Raw genomic sequence first — 22,977 nt, 5'->3', positions numbered from 1 at the left:
CAAGGAATAAGGTCCCTAGCAGTTTGATAGTAACAGTCTCCCAGGGAATTTTTGATCCACCACTGCATTATTGGTCCCCTTGTACTGACTAGTTTTGTTTCATGGAGGTGGGTGTAATAGGAATGTAAATTTGAAGATCTTCCCTGCCCCTAGGCTAAAGTGCACCTGGAGCCTGGGGTGGGAGGCTGGTTTTTCAGTAGATACTTCTTGATTGGCCAGTGAGTCAATAAGGTTGTTACATTCTCTGAGCCAGGAGAAGGCTATATAAACCCTGATTTGAGGCTTTGTTTTGGGGCTCACTTTGAGAAGTGTTCTGTGATTTGACCTGGACTCTGGGAAGCCATTGTCCAGAGCCCCTGGCTTTGAAAAACCCAGATGTTGAAACCCAGATGTTGATTTGTTATGGATGTAATGGTTGGACAGTTTGGAAAGCTGTCTACTTGATCTGTTTCTGTCTTGATAATTCTGCCTGTATACTTTGAAGTTCAGGGTGCTGACCTTTTTCCCCTGAATGAGGTGAACCATATATGTTTGACTGATTAAAGTAAGCTTAACCCATTTTGAGTTGCTTTCCTTTAACAAAGCAGATCCAAGAACCTGTATTGGCAGCAAACCCTGAGGACGCTTGGGGTGCTTGCTGCTACAGTGGGGAGACCAAAAGAATTTAGCAGTATAATCAAACAAAACTATCTACCCTGTAAATCAAAATTATTTTGATTCTATGCAAATTTGAAACTATGGCAACTCTACAAAAGGATGAACATTGATTTCTTGTAATATATGAGATGGTTACTAACTAATTTGATTGGATACGAGAACTGAACATATAATGGTGATAAACAGTAGAAAACAACAAATTTCTATTAGATTTTTATTTTTATCAGTGAAATTGATTTCAAAGTCATGCCTGGAAAATCACATATGAGCAACACGTAGCAACCAGTCAAAAATGTGGAAAACAACTTGTTATAATTATATAATGTCTTTTTTTTTTTTTTAAGCAATTGGGGTTAAGTAACTTGCCCAAGATTACATGGCCAGTTTTTTTTGTGTGAGTGTTAAGTATCTGAGGCCAAAACTGATCCTGGGTCCTCCTGACTCCGGGGCCAACACTCTTAATTACTGCACTACTTAGCCGTCCCTATAATGTCTTAAAGAAAGATGAATTCCTCTAAATATACTGTCATAATAACACCGACTTAATGCTTTAAGTGTTAGGATAATTTTTAGACTCAGGAAATGAAAATATAATATAGAGATGCATTGTTTTCTCATAAATGAAAAGTAAGTATTTTTGTTGGGAAGTCTTTTAAATTAATTACTTAGTGACCTACGTAACCCTTAGTTTGCCTAAGCAATAATAGTAATGATGATTCTTTTAATAAAGGCACCCTTTCTCAGAAGAATAAAAATTTTTAAATCACTTTAAAATATTTCCTTAAAGTAATTTTAATTTATAATGATATTTATTTTTAAAGTGGACTTAGTGTTTTTACTTAATTTTAGTTGTCTTAAAGTCCGTATTCAGAAGTTTTCTACATTTTGAGAGACATATATGTATTTGCAGATGGAAAGGTTCATTTGAAGATAGTGCCATTTCTTCTAAGAAACATATTAATACATGTAACATATTTTGAGATACCCAGAAAGAGAAAACTATTTATTGTATCATTTTTTCCAAACTTCAGGATGTGGTTATTAACCAAGGATGCTTTCTTGGAAAAAGTATACAAACTAGAATATGACTAAGTCCTTGTTTCCTAGTGTTCTCAATAAGAGTGGTCTTTTCACTGATAAATTGTCAAGTTGTCAAAGCTTATTTATCCCTATGCCGGTAACCAAATGTACACAGTGCCTGGAAGTTTATCACCTTGAACAGGGACACTGGCAGCTTTTGACAACCAAGTAGGACTGTGTCTGGTCAAGACCTGAATGTCAGACTGAGAAACTCTTTTGGGTGCCAACTGTTGAACTAAACTCAACTCTCTCAGAAAAGAATAAGTAGAGGTCTTTTTTTCTTCCTCGGTTTATTTTTAAATGTATGTGGGAAGGAAAACAAAGCACTTGATTTTCACTATTTTGGGGAAATAGCAGCCATTTACTTCCTTTGGACTGATGATTTTTTTTTTGAAGGGAGAAGGAAAGCTCTGTGATTTCATTGATATAGGGAACTTAAGATAAAGAAACTGGCTCCACCAAGAAATATCAGCACCTCATCTAACACTTGTAGCCTTAGAGAGTTGCTTGGAATATTGGAAAAATATTTTATTTGTTTAGGGTCTCACAGTCAATATGTATCATGCCTCCTCTCATCAAGTAGATGAATTTCATTTCTCCTTAAATATTTTGAGGTTCTTTCATAATTATATTGTGCTTTGATATCTAAATGAAGTCAGAATCCTTAGAAATGTGGTTTCTCTCAGTAGAAAGTACTTTCCTCTAATTTAACTTAAAGTAAATACCTCGCCAATGGATTGGCACATTGTTTCCTTTAAGATGTTTTCTGGTAAAGCATTTAAAGTGTCATTCTAGTTGATCTATTTTCAAATATTTATTTATACTTTTTTATATACCAATCTATACTCAATACCGTCACCATCCTCACATTGTAACCTCTGTCACAAGGAAAAAAATAGGTAAACAATACTAAACAATTCAAAGACCGAGTCTGTCAGTCTTATTAAAATAATGTTATCTTTTCATTTTAGAAGGCTGTGTGGCCATCGTTGAAAATAGTGCCTTTATTCCTATGATTTCAGGTTATGTTAAAGGACTTTATTTTATTTTTCTTATTTTAAATCTATATAAATATATTTCCTAATGTTGTACTGCCCACAAATCTTAGGTATAAATATAACCTGGTCATAATATATTTTAAACATTATTTTGGCTTCTTAGTTAATATTTTATTTATTTAACATTTTAAAAATATTGCTCTACAGTTTTCTTTCCTAACTCTTTGTTGTTTGGGTATTTTGCAATACTTATCTCAGAGACAGTTTCCTCAGCTACCATCTTTCTCCATTTTGGCAACAATTTGTGAAGCATAGGTATTATTTGTTCTTAAACTGTGAAAATTGATTTAGAAAGATAAATATTTGGGTAAATATTAATATATAGACATACATATCCATCTGAAACAGGGGACCCTTTTCCATGGTTTTAAATGACAATAATTTGTTCAATTTCTCTTACTGAGGTTGTTTATATTCTCTACTTTCTGTTTTATTAACTTGTTTTTTTAAATTAAATATTCATACACTGAATTTAAGTTTTATTGACATTAAGTTGGGTATAATAGTTTCTGATAATTTTTTCTTCATTTAGTCTATTTTTTTTTTTTTGGTAAATTTCGCCCCTTGTCATTTTTTTTTACTCTTTTTAAAAAATTCTTCAACGGTGATTTTCTTTTCAGTTTTGTTTATTTCCTCTTTGATTTTCAGAATTCCTCCTCTGTAATTTTAAGGATTATTATTTATTGATTTTTTTTAGTTGCATGCTCAATTCATTGGTCTTGCTTCTATCTTTTGTTCACATCGGCAGTCATTCAACAAGCATTTATTAAGTGCCTTCTGTGTACCAGGTACTGTGTTAGGCACTGGAGATACAAAGACATGATAAAACCAGTTTTTGCCCTTAGGGAATAAAACTATAAAATTTCTCCTAAGGTTTGCCTTAAATACTTTGTGAGAGGTAAGGAGAAAGGTTTGAAAAAGCACATTCCAGGCATGATGGACAACCTGACCAAAGATATAGAGGTAGAAGATGGAATGTAGTTTAAAGAGAAGAATGAGAACTCCAGTTTGGCAGGAGTTTGGAGGGCAGGGATGGAGGGGAGAAATGCATAAGTCTTCAAGTTTGGTTGGAAACAGATGATTCAGGGCCCTAAGCAGAGTAGTTTCAATTTAGAAAACCACTGAAAATTCCTAAGCAGAACATGCTTTAAGATGATAATTTTAGCAGCTGTGTAGAAAATGGATTAAAGGGGAGACAAGACAAGGTAGCAACTGTATGAAATGATGATGATAAGACTTTATCTGCCAGGTACTGTGAATTACAAAAAAATTTATCATTTGAGTCTCACAACTTTAGACAAGATGTAAACCTTCCATCCTATGTATAAATATATTCTAGGTCAGGAGTGGGGAACCTGTGGCCTCAAGGCTACCTGTTCTCAAGCATGACCCTTTGACTAGATCCAAATTTCACAGACCAGATCCCCTTAATAAAAGGATTTGTTGGGGCTGCTATGTGGTGCAGTGAATAGAGCACCAGCCCTGGAGTCAGGAGGACCTGAGTTCAAATCCGACCTCAGACACTTAACACTTACTAACCTGTGATCTTGGGCAAGTCACTTAACTCCAATTGCCCTACTCTCTCCCTCCAAAAAAGCAAAAAAAATAAAAGGATTTGTAAAAGGCCACACCCAAGGGCCTAAGAGACCACATGTGGCAGTTTCCCACCCCTGCCTAGAGTTTCTGTGTTCTCTCTTTGTCTTCTTTGTCTCCCAGTTCTATCTTAGTCATCCCTTCAGCTCCTCTGCTAACACTTCTATCTAATGCAAATGATTCCCAGGTACCCAGGTATATGTGTTCCACATTGCTCTTTTCTCTCTGGCCATCTTCTCATTGGCCTTCTTTCTGCCATGCACACACTTTCCTTCCCCTATCCCCCCCCCACCTCTACCCTACCACAAACTCCAGTTCTGTAATCCAATTAACTCCACCTTTGCTTCTGGAAGGAGTATGCTGGCCTACTCAAAGCTGGGGGGCAAAGACCATCTGTATTGCTGTTTCAAAGAGAAATCATTACCATTGACATTCACTCTAAACAAGGAGGATCCAAAATACAGCCATTAAGTGGAACCCTGACATTTTGTGGACATACTGTGGTTCAATCCATGTGCTTCAGAGTGAACTGGGTTAAAGGTTTTGTGAAAGAAGGTAGGGGGAGAGAAAGAAAGACAGAGGGAGATGCAGAGAGAGGGAAAGACAGAGAGAGACAGAGAGAGACTCTGGGTATCTGAAAAGACCTTAACCTTTGTATTAGGGTTCCCCTTTACATCCTGGGCCATCTCCAGTCATCCTGATGAATATCTGGTCACTGGATCCAGATGACTCTGGAGGAGAAAGTGAGGCTAGTGACCTTGCACACTCCTCCCTCACTCAAATCAAAGTCAACTGTAAGTCATGTCATCATTTAGCTGATGCCATGGGACTCTTGGAAAAGAAAGGACAAAACACAACACAACAAGAAATATTCCTGGATCTTTCTAGACCAAACTACCTCTCCCTAAACACTGCTCTTACATGTGTTTCTTCTTTGAATTCAGGACCCCTTTTTTCATTTTTGCCTATAATAATGAGCACAATGGGCACATGATAAGTGCTTAATAATTTTTTTCATTTATTTCGATGGATTTTAATTTTTTTTCTACCATTTTGAGGTGATGTGGTATAGAAGTAACCTTTCCCTTGATAATTCTTCTAGGAGTCTTTGTGATGGGTTACAAGCTCTGGCAACCCCCTTGAACTCTGAACCTTCCCATCTGATGAGGCATTTGCCCTTCATTGTGGCTCTACCCAAATCTTTAGCCCTTCTTTGTTCAGCAACTTCCACCCTTAATCACTCATTTACTGGAGTGTGACCTCATTGACTCCTCCTGAAGACTCTTCCCAAACTCCTCCTCTAGACCACCCCTAGATCCTCCCACAGCCTATCTCTATATAAGACCACATCTTGCTCCATGTGGTATGAGAGTGCCATAGAATTTTCCAATACAAGTATCACAAATACCAAGGCTCCTTGAGTCTAGCCATTATGGTGAACTTTTAATAAACTTTGCTTTTCTTTGAGAGAAGATTGGAGTTGAATTCATTTTGCAGGACCCAGTATGTTGGTATTTTGGGGTCTTGAGCACCCCTAGTCCTATACCTCATCATTTAATGATGAACCTCATCACTCAGGTAAAACTTATGATCTGATTTTTGAGCCTACGCCCTTGAACATTCTATAAGAATGAAGCTATCCTTATTCCATTACCAGAAGATTGTAGGATCACAAATTTAGAACTAAAAAGAAACCTCAGTGACCATCTTGTCTAGAGTATCTCAACCTTTTGTGTGTGTCTGTGTTTATGTGTTAGACATATTTTATATTCTGAATATTGTTACTAAATTTATAAAATAAAATATATGAGGTTAGAAAGGAAAACAATCATACTGAAATATGGTCATACATAATATATTTACGAACTTTTAGGTTTTATTTTTATAAAGATACTAGAATGGTTTGCCATTTCTTTCTCCAGCTCATTTTACAGATGAGGAAACTGAGGCAAATGAGATTAAGTGACATGCCAGGGTTACACAGCAATCAAGTGTCCAAAGGTGGATTTGAACTCAAGTCTTCCTAACTGACTCAGAACTCTATCCACTGAACCTAGACACCCACAGCATATATACATATGTGTGCATATATATTATATTTATATGTATGTATATATACACAACAAATTTGTGGACACCTCAAATCTGTTGATGGACCTCTATGTGGGCTTCAGTTTAATAAATCAAGGCAAGGCAATCAGCATTAAGTGAATTGCCCAAGGTCACACAGCTAGCAAGTATCAAGTTTTTTAGGCTGGATTTGACCTCATGATCTCCTGACTCCAGGATGGGTGTTATATTGACCACACCACCTAACTGGCCTTTCAGCTTAAGAAATCTGAACCTAGTCCAACCCTTTCATTTTTCAGAGGAGGAAACTAATGCCCTGTAAATTTCTAAACGTGATATGCCCCTATTACCCAAGATAATTGGTGGCAAAGAATTTGAGTTCAAATCCTCTTACTCCATCCTGCCAGATTCTCTAAATTAAAAAATCAGTGCATGTGTAATAACATGCAAAAGCAAATTTAGATTAATTTTATGAAATCCAAAATTTAGGAAAATATCTTTTATGTCTTAAAAGAGAAACTTTGGAAGATTTTGTATATGTATGATTATATGTGTGTATATATGTATAGATGTACATATATATGCATGATATGTATGTATATATAATATGTGGATATGTATAAATATATGTACAGATTTGTGCATATGTATAAAATATCTATTCTTCTTTTAAACAGCATCTGATGACAGAGTTCTTTGAATTAGGATTATTTTACTGCTTTCATTTTCTTCTAATAAGGGAACCCTTTCTCAAGAGAATGAAAGCTAATTTTTTTCTTGCTCAAATTATTGAAATTATAAAAATAAAGTAGGAACAGTGACGTGATGTCTGCGTTTTCACCCCTGAATCAAATCCCACCTCATCCGGTAATTACATAGTGGAAGCTGAGTCTCTCCATTTTCACGAAGTTATTGCCATTTGCTTATTACTAATAAACACTGTGATTCAGCACGAAAATCTCATACTGGGCAATTAATGAGGTTGGACTTTATCATAAAAAAAGAGCCAAGGAAAGAAGGCCATACAGAGCAGACTAAAGCCAGAATCGTCACTTTTTTTTCCTTAGGAGTACAATTACATTAGGTGACTTCATAAAAATTATTTTACAGATGAAATGATGGAAGAAAATGATTCTTCAAAGGTATTTTAATACTTGATTATAGTGGATTCTCAGGACTGGTTTGAAATCTTTATTCAGCTGCTCCTGTAGCAATATAGATATGCATAACCTAGGTTTATGCTTTTAGGAAAATCTTAATGTATAGCTGCTTTTTTTTTTCTTAACACAACAGTAGGTTTTATGGTAATGGACATTTTTAGCAATGATAAAAATAATTCAAATGATTCATCCACCTGCACAGACATCCTTTGGATAATAAAGAATAAGCCTAACAACCTATTTCAGGACCGTTTCTATAAGAATTATATCACAGAGGCCTTGAGGTCACATGTGGCCCGCTAGATCCTCAAGGACTGTCCTTGAGGCCATAGGTCCCCCACCCCTTAACTAGAGTGTTGATGATGACAAAAGTGTGTAGATGTGCTCTATGCCAGACCCTGCCTTAAGTACTGTGGATATAAATATAAAGGAACAATTCCCACTCACTAGAAGCTTACATTCTAATGGAGCAAGATATATTCAAAGTTATTTCATTGTCATTCTCACATCAATCTTGTAATGTCAGTAGGACTTCCCTTTTAGAGATGAGTAACCTGGAGTTCAGAAAAGGTAAATGACTTTTTTTCTCTTAATTTCAAGTTCATTATTCTTTTCAATACATAGGCAGCTTTCCTTGGAGTAGCATTTAGCTAGTTTTCACTCAAGTGTGACAGAGAAATTAGTTGTGAGATCATAGAAAATTTAGACATAATTTTCAACAGTGCATACTTTATACCTCATTTTCCCCCCACTTCTACTAATGATTTTTTTTTCTTTCAGTTACAAGGAAGAAATGTGTCCGGGGCTATGAATTGTTTTGTATTAGAATATAAATAAGGCCATTTTAGATAGTTGTGATCACTGGTAAATAAGAAAAGTTTCCCTGCATCAAACATTACTTTTTTTCTTATATATGTTTTTAAGCAATCGGGGTTAAGTAATTTGCTCAAGGTTACACGGCCAGTTATTTCTGGGTGTGGTGCTGCTGAGTATCTGAGCCCGGGATTCGATCTCCAGGTCGTCCCAACACTGGAGTCGGTGCTCTTACTCGCTGAGCCACCTGGCCACCCCTAAGCAACTGGGGTTAAGTAACTTGCTCAAGGTTACACGGCCAGGTGTTTCTGGGTGGGTGCTAAGTGTCTGAGCCCGGGATTTGATCTCCAGGTCTTCCCAACACTGGAGCCGGTGCTCTTACTTACTGTGCTACCTGGCTGCCCCCAAACATTACTTTTTAACACTATAATCAGAGTTTTGAAATGGCATTGCATAGATTCTATGGTTTAAATGATGTTTTCGGTTCATAAAAAATACTTAGTAGCATTATTATTATATTAATTTAACTTGCAGTTAACAAGTGACTTTGGTATAAGGAGTTGTCAATAATTAAGACTTAGCATGACATAGGTTGCTATATATATATATGTTGACAGTTTATTATTATAGGGGCAACTAGTCATATCTGGAGTCAGGAGACTCATCTTCCTGAGTTCAAATCTGGCCTCAGACACTTACTATTAGCTATATGAATCCGGGCAAGTCACTTAACTCTGTTTACCTCAGTTTCCTCATCTATAAATTGAGTTGGAGAAGGAAATGGCAAACACTCTAGTATCTCTGCCACGAAAACCCCAAATAAGGTCATAGAGAGTTAGACATGCCTGAAAAGTAACTGAAAAACTATTAATGTGCATTGACTCTTACCCCTCTCTTGACAATGATTCCTTTTTAATTTTCAGTCATTGAGGCTTGCTTAATTGATAAAAAAAAATGCTTCCCTTCCTTCTTTATTTCAGAGATGTAATAAAGAGGCAGCTAGGTAGTACAGAAAATAGAGCACTGGTCCTGAAGTCAGGAGTACCTGAGTTCAAATCTGACTTCAGATACTTGGCATTTACTAGCTGTGTGACCTTGGACAAGTTACTTCACCACAACTGTCTTTCCTCTCCCCTCAAAAAAAAAAAAGAAATGTAATAAATTGGAAGTTTAGTATAAAGATTGTTGGATTGAAAATTACAAGTCCTGGGGTCAAATAATGGTTCTGCCTGTTGGTGTCTGCCTGTGCAGCCTCCCATAAATAATTTAGCCACTCTGGACTTCCTAATAAGGAGGTTGGACTAGATGAGGCTGAAGTTCCTGTTTCCGTCTATGATTTTATTCGGCCCATTTTTCAAATACTTACAAAGGTATTGAATCTGAGGATACAAGAGTGAAAAAATGCCACCAATGAGTTTGTAATCTAGATTTCTTCCCTAGAAAACAGTGAGGGAGAGATGACATCAGGTGGAGGAATCAGAAAAGACTTAAGGGAGAGGTAGGGCCTTGGAGGGAGAGCAGCATGGCAGCCGTTGGAGCTGAAGAGGGAAGGTGGTTATTGGTCTACATTGAGATATGAAAATGGAGAAAGAGATCAGAGAACTGCTTTTATTACATTCCATCTGGAATATACAATGGGTGAATGGCTCTGCTTCACCCCACCTCACCTAGAGATAAGGATGTTCACATCCTTAGTCTCATATTTTCCATAAATTATGTATTCACAATCCCCATCATGTTATGAACTACTCAAAGACAAGGATTATTTGCACCTTTCATTTATTGTATCCCATCACTTAGCATAATGCCTATCATATAATAAAGACTTAATTAATGCTAGTTACATTGTTTTACCAATCCAGAACCTTAAAATTCCTTCATTGGATATGGACTATGCACTCCCATTCATTCATCTCTCTGTGCAGGACACTCCTAAAAGTATTCTTCATCCTTACTTCCACTTTCAGTCTCTCTATTCATATCTACTTCCCCAGCTTCCTCAGCCCATTGTCTCTGATCTAACCTCAGTTTCCTTTCTTGATAAATTTTATGTTATTGTTAACTAGTTAAATCCAATTTCCCCTTGGCCAATTGCTTTTCATCCCCTTTCAAAAACCATTCTTGCATTGTTCCATCTGTCTTTTCTGCTCCTACTCTTTTGCTGCTAAAACAAATAACTCCTGGAGGAAATCTCACAACTTTACTCACTGGGTTCACTAATTTTTTTGTTGTTGTTTTCTCCTTTCAACAATAATATCACTACTGCGTGGAATCCTTTTCTTCCAAATATTTTCCTTCTCATTTGCAGTTATTTACACAACTCACTATAGTCCTTCTTTTTGGAAGAGATCATTACCTTATGCCTTAACAGCAAGGTAGGGGATGGCTATCATAACTTTCAGTTATACTTAGGAAGTGTGTTGCTGTTCAGTTCTTCAGTTGTGTCTGACACCTCAAGATCCCCTGGACCACAGTGGGCCTGACACTTCTGCCCTCCACGGTCTCCCAAAGTCTGTCCAAGCTGATTTTCATTGCTTCCATAATACTATCCATCATATCCTCTGAGGTTTCCTTTTGTTGCCTTCAATCTTTCCCAACATCAGGGTCTTTTCCAATGAGTTCAGTCTTCTCATTATGTGGACAAACTATCTAAGCTTCAGCTTCATTTGAATTTCCAGTAAATAGTCTGAATTAAATTCTTTAAGTATTGGCTTTTTACCTTGTTTCCTACCATAATTCAAAAGTTTCAGTTCTGTGACTTAGCTTTCTTTATATACCAACTCTCACAGCCATAGATTGCTGCAAGAAAAAAACATAGTTTTGACTTATACGGACCTTTTTCAGCAAGGTGCTATCTTCGCTTTTTAGTATGTTGTCCAGATTTGCCATAGCTTTTCTCCCAAGGAGTAAATATCTTTTAATTTCATGGCTGCAGTCACCATCTGCAGTGATCTTTGAGTGTAAGAATAGAAAATCTGACACTGCTTTCTTTTCTTCTCCCTCTTTGCCAGGAAGTGATGAGACTATTCATGCTATCTTAGATTGTTTTTTTTTTTTTAATGTTAAGCTTCAAGCCAGCTTTTACATCTTCCTCTTTCACCCTCATCAAGAGACTATTTAATTCCTCTTCACTTTTTGCCATCAAGTTGGTATTGTTTGCATATATGAAACTCTTGCTATTTCTGTCTGAAACCTTAATGTTGGCTTTGATCTCATCCAACCTGGCATTTCTCAAGAAATATAAGTTAAAAGTTAAGTAAATAAGGTCACAATATACAACCTCATTGTACTCCTTTTCAGTGACTCCTTAATATGTCTAAGATAAAATTGGTTGGTCTATTGTTATCCTTCGTTTTTGACGAAGACCAAAATGACATCACTATTCTAGAGTCAAGTTTCAGTGTGTCTGACAGTGACTGATCAGACTAATATGAGCTCAGAATGCTCTACCACAGGATGGGCACAAATAATCCATGTGAACATTTGGGGTGGTTTCTCTGAATTTGTACAACCTGCATTTCCTTTGAGCTGTTTCAATTGGATTGTTCATAGGTCACAGCACCTTCTCTGATGTGGGTACACCATGCTGAGTGGTCCTGTGCCAGTGTCTCTCATGTCATACAATCAATTCCAGAGTTCTTAAGAGATACTTTCAGAGTGTCCCTATATTACTTCTCACCACCATGTGAACTCTTGCCCTGTGTGAGTTCTCCATAAAAGAGATTTTGGCAAGTGTACATTTTGCATTTGAACAATGTGGCCAGCCCATTGGAGTCGTGCCCTCTGAAGAAGAGTTTGAATGTTTGGCAGTTTAGTTTGAGAAAGGTTCTCATTGTCTAGTACCTTATACTGCTATGTGATCTTTAGATCTTCAGACAATTCAAATGGAAGCACTTCAGTTTCCTGGCATGGCTCTGGTAGACTGTCCATGTTTCACAGGCATAGAACAAAAATGTCAGCACAGTGACTCTATAGATATTCAGTTTGGTAGTCAATCTAATACCTCTTCTCTCCCACACTCTCCTGCGGAGCCTCAATACACCAAGCTAGCTCTGGCAATGGGTGTATTAACCTCATTATCAGTGTGTACATCCCTGAAAAGTATACTACCATGGTAAGTGACCTTTCCACAGCATTCAACACTTCTCCATTTGCTATAACCAATGGTCCCACATATGGATGGTGTGGTAGTGGCTGGTGGAGCACCTGTATTTTTGGGGGGTTAATTATTAGGCTTTCACTCCATTGGCACAAGATTATCCAGATTATCCAGAATCCTGAGAAGTATGCCATCATGAAATTGATGTACAATGCTGATTAACTTTTCCAGGCAACCAAATTTTGACATTATTTTTCATAATCCCTCATGATTGACAGTATCAAAGGTCTTGGTTAGATTGACAAATATTGTGTGCAGACATCTGTTCTGCTCCTGGCTTTTCTCCTGGAGTTTTAAAGTTGCAATCAACACCATATCAACTGTTCCTTCACCATTTCTGAAGCCACACTGAGTCTCAACTACGTGACCATCGTCCAGGTGAAGGATCCTTCTACTAAGGAGGATTCTGGCAGGAGTCTTTCCAGAAATGACTAAGAGAGAGAGAGACCCCCATGTAATTGTCACAGGACAATTTATTTCTTTTTCCTTTATAAAGATGGACAATGGAGGCATCCTTGAAATTCTGGGGGATAACCTCCTCTTACCATACAACCTAAAAAATTCCAATCAGTTTTTATATGAGCAATGGACCCCCTACCTTGTAAGTCTTTGCTGGAATAGAATCAACAGCAGATACTTTGCCACAGGCAAGGAGTTTAATGTTATTGAAAACCTCTTCTTCAGTTGGTACTGCAGCTAGGAAGGGATTGAATTAATCTGAGGTAAATGGTCAATTGCCTCAGCATTGATTGATGATGATCTGTTGAGAACACTCTGGAAGTGATCAGCTCATCTCTCTAGGATCATATCTTTATCATTAATCAAAGTGGCTCCATTAGCATTGAGTAGTTGAGATGCACCATAGGTCTTTGACCCATAAATAGCCTTCAGGGCATCATAAAAGTGTTTTAGATTGTTATTATCAGAATAAAACTGAATTTCATCTGCTTTCTTACTGATCCAAGGATACTGCATCTCTCTAAACTTTGCTTATAGTTTGCATTTGATGGAATTAAATGCTGCCTTCTTAGCGATGCATGAACTATCCTCTTGGTAAATCCTATGGAGTTCGCACTTTTCGTTTAACACCTTAGGAATTTCCCCATCATTTTCATTAAACAAGTCTTGGTGTTTGCACGTGTTCTGCCCCAGATTATCAGATACAGTGCTATACGAAAGCTGCCCCCACCTTTTCTCCTCCACTGTTGCCAACTGCCTTGTTGACTCAACTTTCCCTCCAAGTTAGCAACAAACTTACTGCTCAGAGAAGAGCTCTAATCTATTGACAAATTCCTTTGCTTTGGGGATGCTGCTTTTGTTGAATGTAAATATTTAGGTTGGAGAGGATGTCTGTGATTGATACAGCACTCTGTGCCACACATCACCTTCATGACTCTCACATCCTGTCTCTATCTTCTCCTTATGCTCACATAGTCTATTAAATGTCAGTGTTTGCTGCAATGGTCCATCCATAAAGTTTTATTGCATTTAGGTAAACAGAAGAGAGATACAATACAATCTTCTCAAACATTGCACAATCTAGCTTCCACCTACCTTTCCAGGGTTTTTTTTTTCCATACTACTTCCTTTCTGTACTTCCTGATCTAATCAAAGATCAGGAACTAGCTGTTCCTATCCATTTCTTATCTTCATGCCCTGATCCTATTACTTTCTTATGTCTCCAGGGGTTATTTTGCCATTACCTACATTTCTTAGAATCATTAAATTACTTCAAGCAAATGCTACTTTCTGTATGAAGCCTTTCTTGATCCCCTCAAATATTTGCATCCTCCCTCCCTTGAAATTTATTATATTTTCAAATTTATTTTGTGTCTTTATACAAGTTAAATACATAAGGTATCAATATATAGACTTGTTATACTCTTTTCCCAATCTTCAATCAATGAGTTGTCCCATATTCAGTTTTAATTTGCTTCTTGGCTGGCATACCTATTCTTCAGGAGACAAGTAAGATCATCTGGTATTCCCATCTCTTTGAGGACTTGCCACATTCTGTTGTGATCTACACAGTCAAAGACTTTAGGGTAATCAAAGAAGCAGAAGGAGATTTTTTTTTCTTCTGAAACTCTCCTGCTTAATCCACAATCCAGCAGATGTTGGCAATTTGTTGTCTAGTTCCTCTGCCTCTTCTAAAACCAGCCAGCTCTTGTGGTAATTCTCAGTTTACATATTGCTGAAAGCTAGCTTGCAGAATCTTAAGCATAATCTTTGCTGCCATTTGAAATGAATGCAAATGTTCTGTAATTTAAACTTTTTTTTGTCTTTGCCCTTCTTTAGGATTGGGATGTAAACTGATCTTTTCCAATTTATTGGCGACTGTTGAGTTTTCCAACTTTGCTGGATATATTGAGTGTAGTGTTTTGACTTAGGAGTTAGTACCATTTAATTACTGTGAATATGATTTACAAGGATTTCTTTTTATTTTGTTCTTAAGAAGGCCCATTCTTACAATTATAGGTAAATTAGGATGAACTAATTAAGGCATATTTGATACAAATATAAGTATTTTATTTTAAATTCTGAAAAAAACCCAAAATTTTAAAGGTATCTTTGTTAATTTATTTATAAAGCTATATATCCTTATTAAATTGTCTTCTGAATACTGCTAGTTAACTATGTGAACTTCACATTTTAAACCATTTTTGTAATGTAAATTATCTTTTAAAAAGTATAGGTAGGCATTCAGTGTTAATCTGAATATACATAAAATTATTTCCTTTTCTCCTTTACCTTTTGTAAAATATAAACTAGTAACCTACATGAAAAAAAAATTCACATAGCATTTCTATTTCTCAGTATCAACTTTTCTTTCTCAGCATCGTTCATGACAGCTGGCTATAAGCATCTGCATGTATACGTCAGTGTTGTATACACCACTTTGACAATGAAACTCTCTAGTCCAAACTGAGGCTTTGAGGATATTTATTACCACGGAAAATCACACCAGTCACAGGCAGGAAAAGGTGGCAGCAAAGCTACCTTGTGCCACAGAGAGTGAGATAAAGACCCACCCCATTCTGTTCCCATATGCTATAGAAATGATGATGACTAATAATAACTCAGATGTGTGGTTGACTCATACAGTCTTTATTCAACAAAATGTACAGAGGGTTGTTTTATTAAAACATTTTTCATCTTGAACTTTCAAATAACAGTAAATCATTTTATCATATCCTTAAACTAAATGTGGTAACCAATAATTTATAGCATCATTGATTATTAACAAATTAAATCGAGTCAAAACATATTTATTAAATTTAGTCTGTACCTAGCGCAATGCTAAGTATTACACAAGCTTCAGAGTAAAGTTTTAGCTTGATGTTTGCCCTCAACAATAATATAGTTGGCAACATGTGACATAGAAATTAAATAATCAGGAAAGATACTAAAGATAGCTAAGATCTATGAACCCCTTCAGAGTTACAAAATTGAGAAAAGAGAGAGACCAGAGTTTAAGATAGCATAGTTGAGAAGTTCTTTATAAAGCATATCTGATCTGACGTGAGACCTTGGAGGATTCAGTAGAAACATGGAGGCATTCAATGCACACTTACTGAGGATATTGAGGGAATGATAAATCAAGCCATTGGCTAATACAAAAAGAAAGAATAGTTTATGTGAGAGCTCACGATAGACAATGTCCAGATTTGGAAAATTTTGCCTGTGGGGCATGAGTTTGGAATTTATCTTTTGGGCAAAGATGATGACCTCTTATAGATATTTAAGCAGGAAAGTGATATAAAAACAAAATTCTATGAAGGTTGTTCCAGTGGCGGCATACAGAATGGAATTATGGAGGGAGGCAGTGGAGGAAAGAAATCCGAGCATCAGATAATGAGAGCATTGTTAGAGTAATTGTCGCATAATGGAAAATGTGACTGTGAGAGACATTTCATAGAAAATAACTATTTAATAGACCATGAAATAGCAGGATGAGGCCACAGTGATCCTAAGGTTTCAGGCCTGGGTGACAAGGAAAATACGACTTCTAACACCTGAAATAAGAACAAATATATATTTAATACTAGGAAATAGTGATATTGACATTCATGAAAATCTCTGGGCAACAGACTCAGTCATCTATTTCAATAATACATTCCTACTAAAATGATTTTGTTCTGTATACGACAGCAGGTGAATCCCTGAGCATGAAACTGATAGAAAGATGTTGAAAATGTGACATTTCCCATATATTTGGTTCAGAGATAATTTATATCTCAAATTAAAAATGTGTGCTACATCATATATATATATATATGTCACATTATATCATGTTATATTTATCACATCCTATTCTACTCTATTTAATGTTATGTTATAATATTCTAGTTATACCTACATGGGAACCCTGCTGTAGAACAAGTTTAATCCCTTGTTCTAGGTGGGATGCCTTCAAACACTTGAAAACAATTATTATGTTCTCTCTCCTTCTGGCCTCTTCCCAGCTAAATTTTCTATTTTTCAGGCTTAATAACCCTAGTTCCTTCAACTAATTTGCATTTAGCATGAACTAACAGGATTCATCATCCTTTTGGCCTTCTTTTGGGTGTTCTCCAGCTTATTATAATTTCCTAAAGTACACTGCCTGAAATTGAACTTGATATTCCAGGGGTGATCTGACCAAGGACAAATGTAGTGTTCATCATGACTGGGGAAAAGGATGGCAAAAACTTGAGAATGAATGAACAGTTGGATGGAAAATATATAGAAAAATATAAATTACAAGTACTAAACCTTGAGTACCACATCAAAGTTACATACAATGGGGGCACTTAGGTGGCACAGGGAATAGAGCACCAGCCCTGGAGTCAGGAGGACCTAAGCTCAAATGTGGCCTCAAGACACTTGTCACTCACTAGCTGTGTGACCTTGGGCAAGTCATTTAACCCCAATTTCCTTGACTTCCCCCCTTCAAAAAAAAAGTTATATTCAATGAAGAAATAACAGAGCTCTCAAAAGACACCAATTGGAGAAGACAAAGAAGACGAAATAGAGATTCTATCAAAGGACACAGATTTCTGAGAGAAAAAAAGTTCTTTGATAACAAGGAGATCACTAACAATCTAGTATGGTGCAGAGAGATCAGGAAGAATGAAGACTGATCAAAAACAATCATCAGATTATTTTATGTTTCATTTTTCTAATGATTAGTGACATGGGGCACTTTGTCTATTCATTTGGTATTTGTTGCCTTCCATAGCAGTCCATATTATCTTCCTATCGTATAATTATTTCATGACAAAGAATGGGAATCCATATTTGAATGAATGAAAAAGACTTAATAAGTACTTCCTAAGTGTCAAGTGAAGGTAAGGGACAGAGAGAAGAATAACAAAAGCAAGACAGACCTTGCCTTAATGGAGTTTAATATGAGTATAGAAAGAAGTGGTCTCCATGAGAGGGTAGCATGGAATAAGAAGTCATAAAGATGATAAATGGAGCAGTGGTGCAATCCATTGTCATGTCCTTTCTAAAGGCAATGGTAGGGATGATTTGATTGCAGTCTTCTGGGAAGAAGGTAGGAAGGGAGGGGGGGAAATTTCTAGTCAACTAAGACAGAAAGTTGTAATGCTGAAGATAAGGCTGCACAATGCTCAAAAATGCTAAGCCAGTTTACCTCCTGTATGACCATAGGAAAGGGGTTGTCAAAACCTCTGTTTTCTCATCTGCAAAGCATGAGTAATAGATGCTGCAAGATGAACCTCACAGATTTACAGTAAAAGTTCCACTGATATAAAATGCTTCATAGATATCAGTTATTATTTGTCAAATTTTGCCTGTTTTATTGCAATTATAAAACAGTACTTTCCTAGAAAAACCACATAATCTTCCCACTGTTTCTCAGCATGAGCTGAATCCTTAATATAATACAGCTTGAAGTTTGATATTTCACTAGAGAAACAGGGAATTTGAACAGGGTCCTAGAGAAGAGAAACAAAAATAATTTGAATTTTGAAAACAGGTCCTGTGAGGAAAAAAGGAATTTGGATTATTTAGTCTGTAAAAGATAAAATAAAGGTGTGACAACCATGTTCATATGTGCAAGAGGTTATTGCAGAAAGATGAGGTTTTTCTTCCCTATTGAGAATAGAACATGAGGAAATGAGCCTAGAGTTCAACCAAAAAGACTTTGAATGAATCCCTAAGTGTAAATGTGCTTTAGTATTGGAGCACATAGATATGTTCAATGCATAGAAAATCTGTCAGATTCCTAGAACTTCACCAATACAAACACAGCATTCCTACATTTCTGGAGAAGGGATAAGATTCTACTTGTCCCACAGTTATTGAACATCTAATATCTATAAAGCCCTGTGCTGGCTAGCTTAATTCTTCCAGTATTTACAAAAGAAAAAATCACTTTTATTAACTGTATCAGCAGTGCCATATTCACAATGCCTATGGAGATTACAAATATGCTGATATAATTATCCATCACAAAATATGTCATGCTTGCCATATGGGGAAATAAACTAGAAAATTTATTAAGATACCAAAAGACTGAGTCCCAAAACCAGAAAGTGAAAGCCATCAGAGTAGTTATGATATTTGCACAGGTAGATAAAGTAGAAAGCACCCACATTTTCAAGCCTTTAAAACAGAACAGGCTACCCCAGGCAAAAGTCCTCCTCTCCCCACTCACAGCAACCACCCAGCGTCCGGGAAGCGCGCTCCCAGCAGCTCCGGCCCCTGGCAGTCCTCAGCAGGAGTCCTTAGCAGAAATTCTGGTTAACTTAAAAAGGGCTTTACGCTGCCGCTGCCTCTGCTGCTGCTGCCGCCGCCGTCGCCACCACTGCCAGCCACCATAGGAACTCCAGCTTGGCTTCAGCTTCCTCTTGCTCCGCCCCTTCCTGCTACATCAGCAAGTCCAATGGGGCATGGAAGATCTTTAAATCCCATAACCCTTACATTAACACAAAACTAAAAACTTCTACAAAAAGCAAAATGAATGAACCTAGGATAAGAAGGGAAGCAGTCAGTATGTACACATATATCAAGTTTGATGGTTATATATCTATATATTCATGTATATATTTATATGTACGTATGCAAATATATATGAATAAAACAAGAGATAGAGAGGGGATATCAACAAAGAATTCTTGAAAGAGAATTGTGAATTATTAATAACCATATCAAATAATGTTCTTAATCAATCATAATAAGAGAAATGCAAATCCTGAGATTTTCCTTCACACCCTGTAAATAAGTAAAAATATCGCAATGCTGAATGAGGTGAGAAAATGTGTACCAGGTACCTGCACATTCACAGCTGTGAATGGATATAAAGATTTTGGAAAGCAATTTGAGATTATGGGTGTCTAAGTGGCACAACAGTTAGAGTGGTGGGCCTGAAGTTAGGAAGACTCATCTTCCTGAGTTCAAATCTGGCCAAGGATATTATTGGCTGTTCAAGTAACTTAACTGTTTTTGCCTCAGTTTCCTCATCTGTAAAATGAGCAGGAGAAGGAAATGAAATCCAATCCAGTATTTTTGACAAGAAAACCCCAAATAAGGTCACACATGATGGAAATAATTGACCGATAATGAAATGTTCACACACTTTGACATAAAGATTGTAACACCAGACTTATATTCTAGATCAACCATTGATTGGAAGAAAATCCTCATATACATTGAAATATTTTAGCATTATGTTTTTGTGATAACAAAGAATTAGAAAAAAAAGATGCCTTTAGACTAAGGAATGACCAAACTGTGCTTCATGAATATTATTTAATATAAATGTGCTGTAATAAAGTGATAGCTGTAATGAATACTGAGACACATGAATATTTACACAATTTGATTTGGAGTGAAATAAGCAGAACTAAGAAAACTATTAACAGTGAGTACAACAAAGTAAGTAGAAAGAACAAACACAAAACAATCACAAATGGAGGTTGTTAAGTTACAAAGAATGGACATGGTTTCTTAAGAAAAAAAAATATAACACACTCCTTCCTCACTCTTTCACAAAGGCAGGACATCCACAGTTGTGGTACATTGCACATATTTTCATATTATCTTGACATTCTGGTCAATGATGCTAATTTTCCCCTCCTTAGAAAATATTGTTACATGGAATGGCTCTCTAAAGAAGAATATGGAGAGATATTTGCTTCATGTGAAATGGTAATGGTGAACTATTAAGGAAGGACTGTAGAAAGTGGAAATCATAATCTTGTTCTCCTCTCATCTGGTGGCGGTGGGAGAGTTAAAAGTGTTACAATCAAATAAGATGGTATTTGTAGAAAGGGCTTAGCTCACTGCCTGGTACACAATAGATGCCATAGGAAAGCTCATCCCTTCCTCTCCCCTTTGCTTGTAACTTTATAACTTAAAATGTATGCTAAGCTGATCATATCAAAGTGGATGAACAGGAAGTATGATGATATTCCTATTTTTTTTAGATAGAAAAATGTGAGGCAGAAGGAAATTAAAAGCTTGCTTCTGAAAAAATGTAAAGGAACCCAAAATATATGAATGTTTTAGAATACAAGTTCCTATATTTTGTCTAGATTCTTCTTTCACAACATAACTGATGTGAAAATATGTTTAATATGATTGTATAGGTATAGTCTGTATTAGATTCCTTACTGGCTTTGGAGAGATAGGAAGGGAGAAAAAAAATGGAACTCAAAATCTTATAAAAGCAAAAGTTGAAAACTATCTTTACATGTAATTAAAAAAATATATAATACTATTAAGGGGAGGAAAGAAAAAAATAATATAAATTCCTAAAAGATAGAGAGGACATGCATGCATTTTCTTTAGTACAATAATTACTTGATGAGTATCCTAAAGAATTTTAGTCCAAATTCTTCAGGGTGTCAATGAGGCATACTCTATTTAAAATTTAAATGAAACAACTGGGTTTTGCAAGAACTGTTTTCTTAAAATTTAACTATAGAAGCATTTCTTTACAATATTTTCCATGCTTTTCAAATGTACTTGTCCGTTAGGCATGATATTAAAAAACTTCAAATTTCTCATAGCCCTCAAAACTATATATTTGAAAATTATTTTTATGGAGACTATGAAAAACTATATGCCTATCTAATAAAAATATTATATAATACAATTACTACAACAAATTATTTTTCTCTTTTGTTTTGATATGCATACTTGTGGTCTCTGATGAATAATTAATTAGAATCTTAATTATGGTTTGTTGTGATTACTTGTTATAGCTGTATCCTGATTGTGTTAAGCAGTATTTATGAATTTGTATCTGCGATTTTAACATAAAAACAATAAATAACCAGTAAATTTTCCAATTTCTTATCCTTTTCCATGTCTCAAATAAGTGTCCCGATGTATGAAAAGTACTCAAAATTAGAAAAGATTTGCAATTTTTTCAGGGATAGGATGTCTTATTATCTGATCTTACTTTATGTACTACCAGTTTGATATTTTTCACTTTTCTTCTTGTCAGAAAACATCCAGAGATACAGCACAAATCATTTATTCAGTGAAAACACATGTATATGCATGTGTGTGTATTTATATGTATGTATACACACGTGTATTCATGTACATAGACACATATACACATGGAATAAAATATGCCTACATATGTATGTGTGTATATATGCATATATATATATATATATATATACAGTTATATGTGTTGGACTAATGAGAAAGATAGTCATGGCTTGGCAATTTTTTGACATTTTTTTTCCCTATTCTGGCACTGTTTTCCATTTGCAAATGTTCATATACAGAGTATTTTTGCTAAGTGCTGGAAACTCTGTTAGTTTTTTAAAAAATAAATTATTTTTTTTGTTTTGTTTTTAGGATGACCTTCCAAAATTTTAGTTTGTTTTTTTTTTTTTGCTTTTTTTGGAGGGGGGGAGGTAGAGTAGTTGGGGTTAAGTGACTTGACCAAGGTCACATAGCTAGTTTTGTGTTTGGTTTTCTGGGATCATATTTGAACTCCGATCCTCCACACTCCAGGGCCAGTTCTGTATTCACTGTGCTACTTAGCCACCCCTTCCAAAAGTTTTAAATTTTCTCTGCCTCCCTCTCTTACCTGCTTCCCTATGATGGAATGTAGTCTGATATAATCTCTATATATACATTCTTATATTGAACATATTTTCACATTACTAATGTCTTATAGAAGAGTTAGAATGAATGGGAGGAATCATGGGAAAGAAAAAAACAAAACAAAACTAAAAAAGAGAACAAATAGTATGCTTCAATCTGCATTCAGACTCCACATGTCTTTGTCTGGATGTAGATGGCATTTTCCATCATGAGTCTCTTGGAGTTATTTTAGGTCCTTGCATTGCAGAGAAGAGCTAAGTCTATCAAAGTCAGTCACTGCATGGTGTGGATGTATCTGTGGACAATGTTT

The 22,977-nt window shown here is 36.0% G+C and overlaps 1 protein-coding gene across 1 annotated transcript in view; it reads left to right on the top strand.

Moving 5' to 3' along the window:
• Positions 1-22,977, top strand: part of GRID2 (glutamate ionotropic receptor delta type subunit 2) — a 919,201-nt gene that overhangs the window by 268,044 nt on the left and 628,180 nt on the right. The window lies entirely within an intron of this gene.

The sequence above is a fragment of the Petaurus breviceps genome, unplaced genomic scaffold, assembly GCF_028583685.1.
Source record: "Petaurus breviceps papuanus isolate PSGF00001 unplaced genomic scaffold, PetGlider_PUasm1.0 126, whole genome shotgun sequence".
NCBI classification, from domain to species: Eukaryota; Metazoa; Chordata; class Mammalia; order Diprotodontia; family Petauridae; genus Petaurus; species Petaurus breviceps.
Note: the sequence above shows the minus strand (reverse complement) of the source record. Positions and strands in the feature narration are given on the sequence as shown.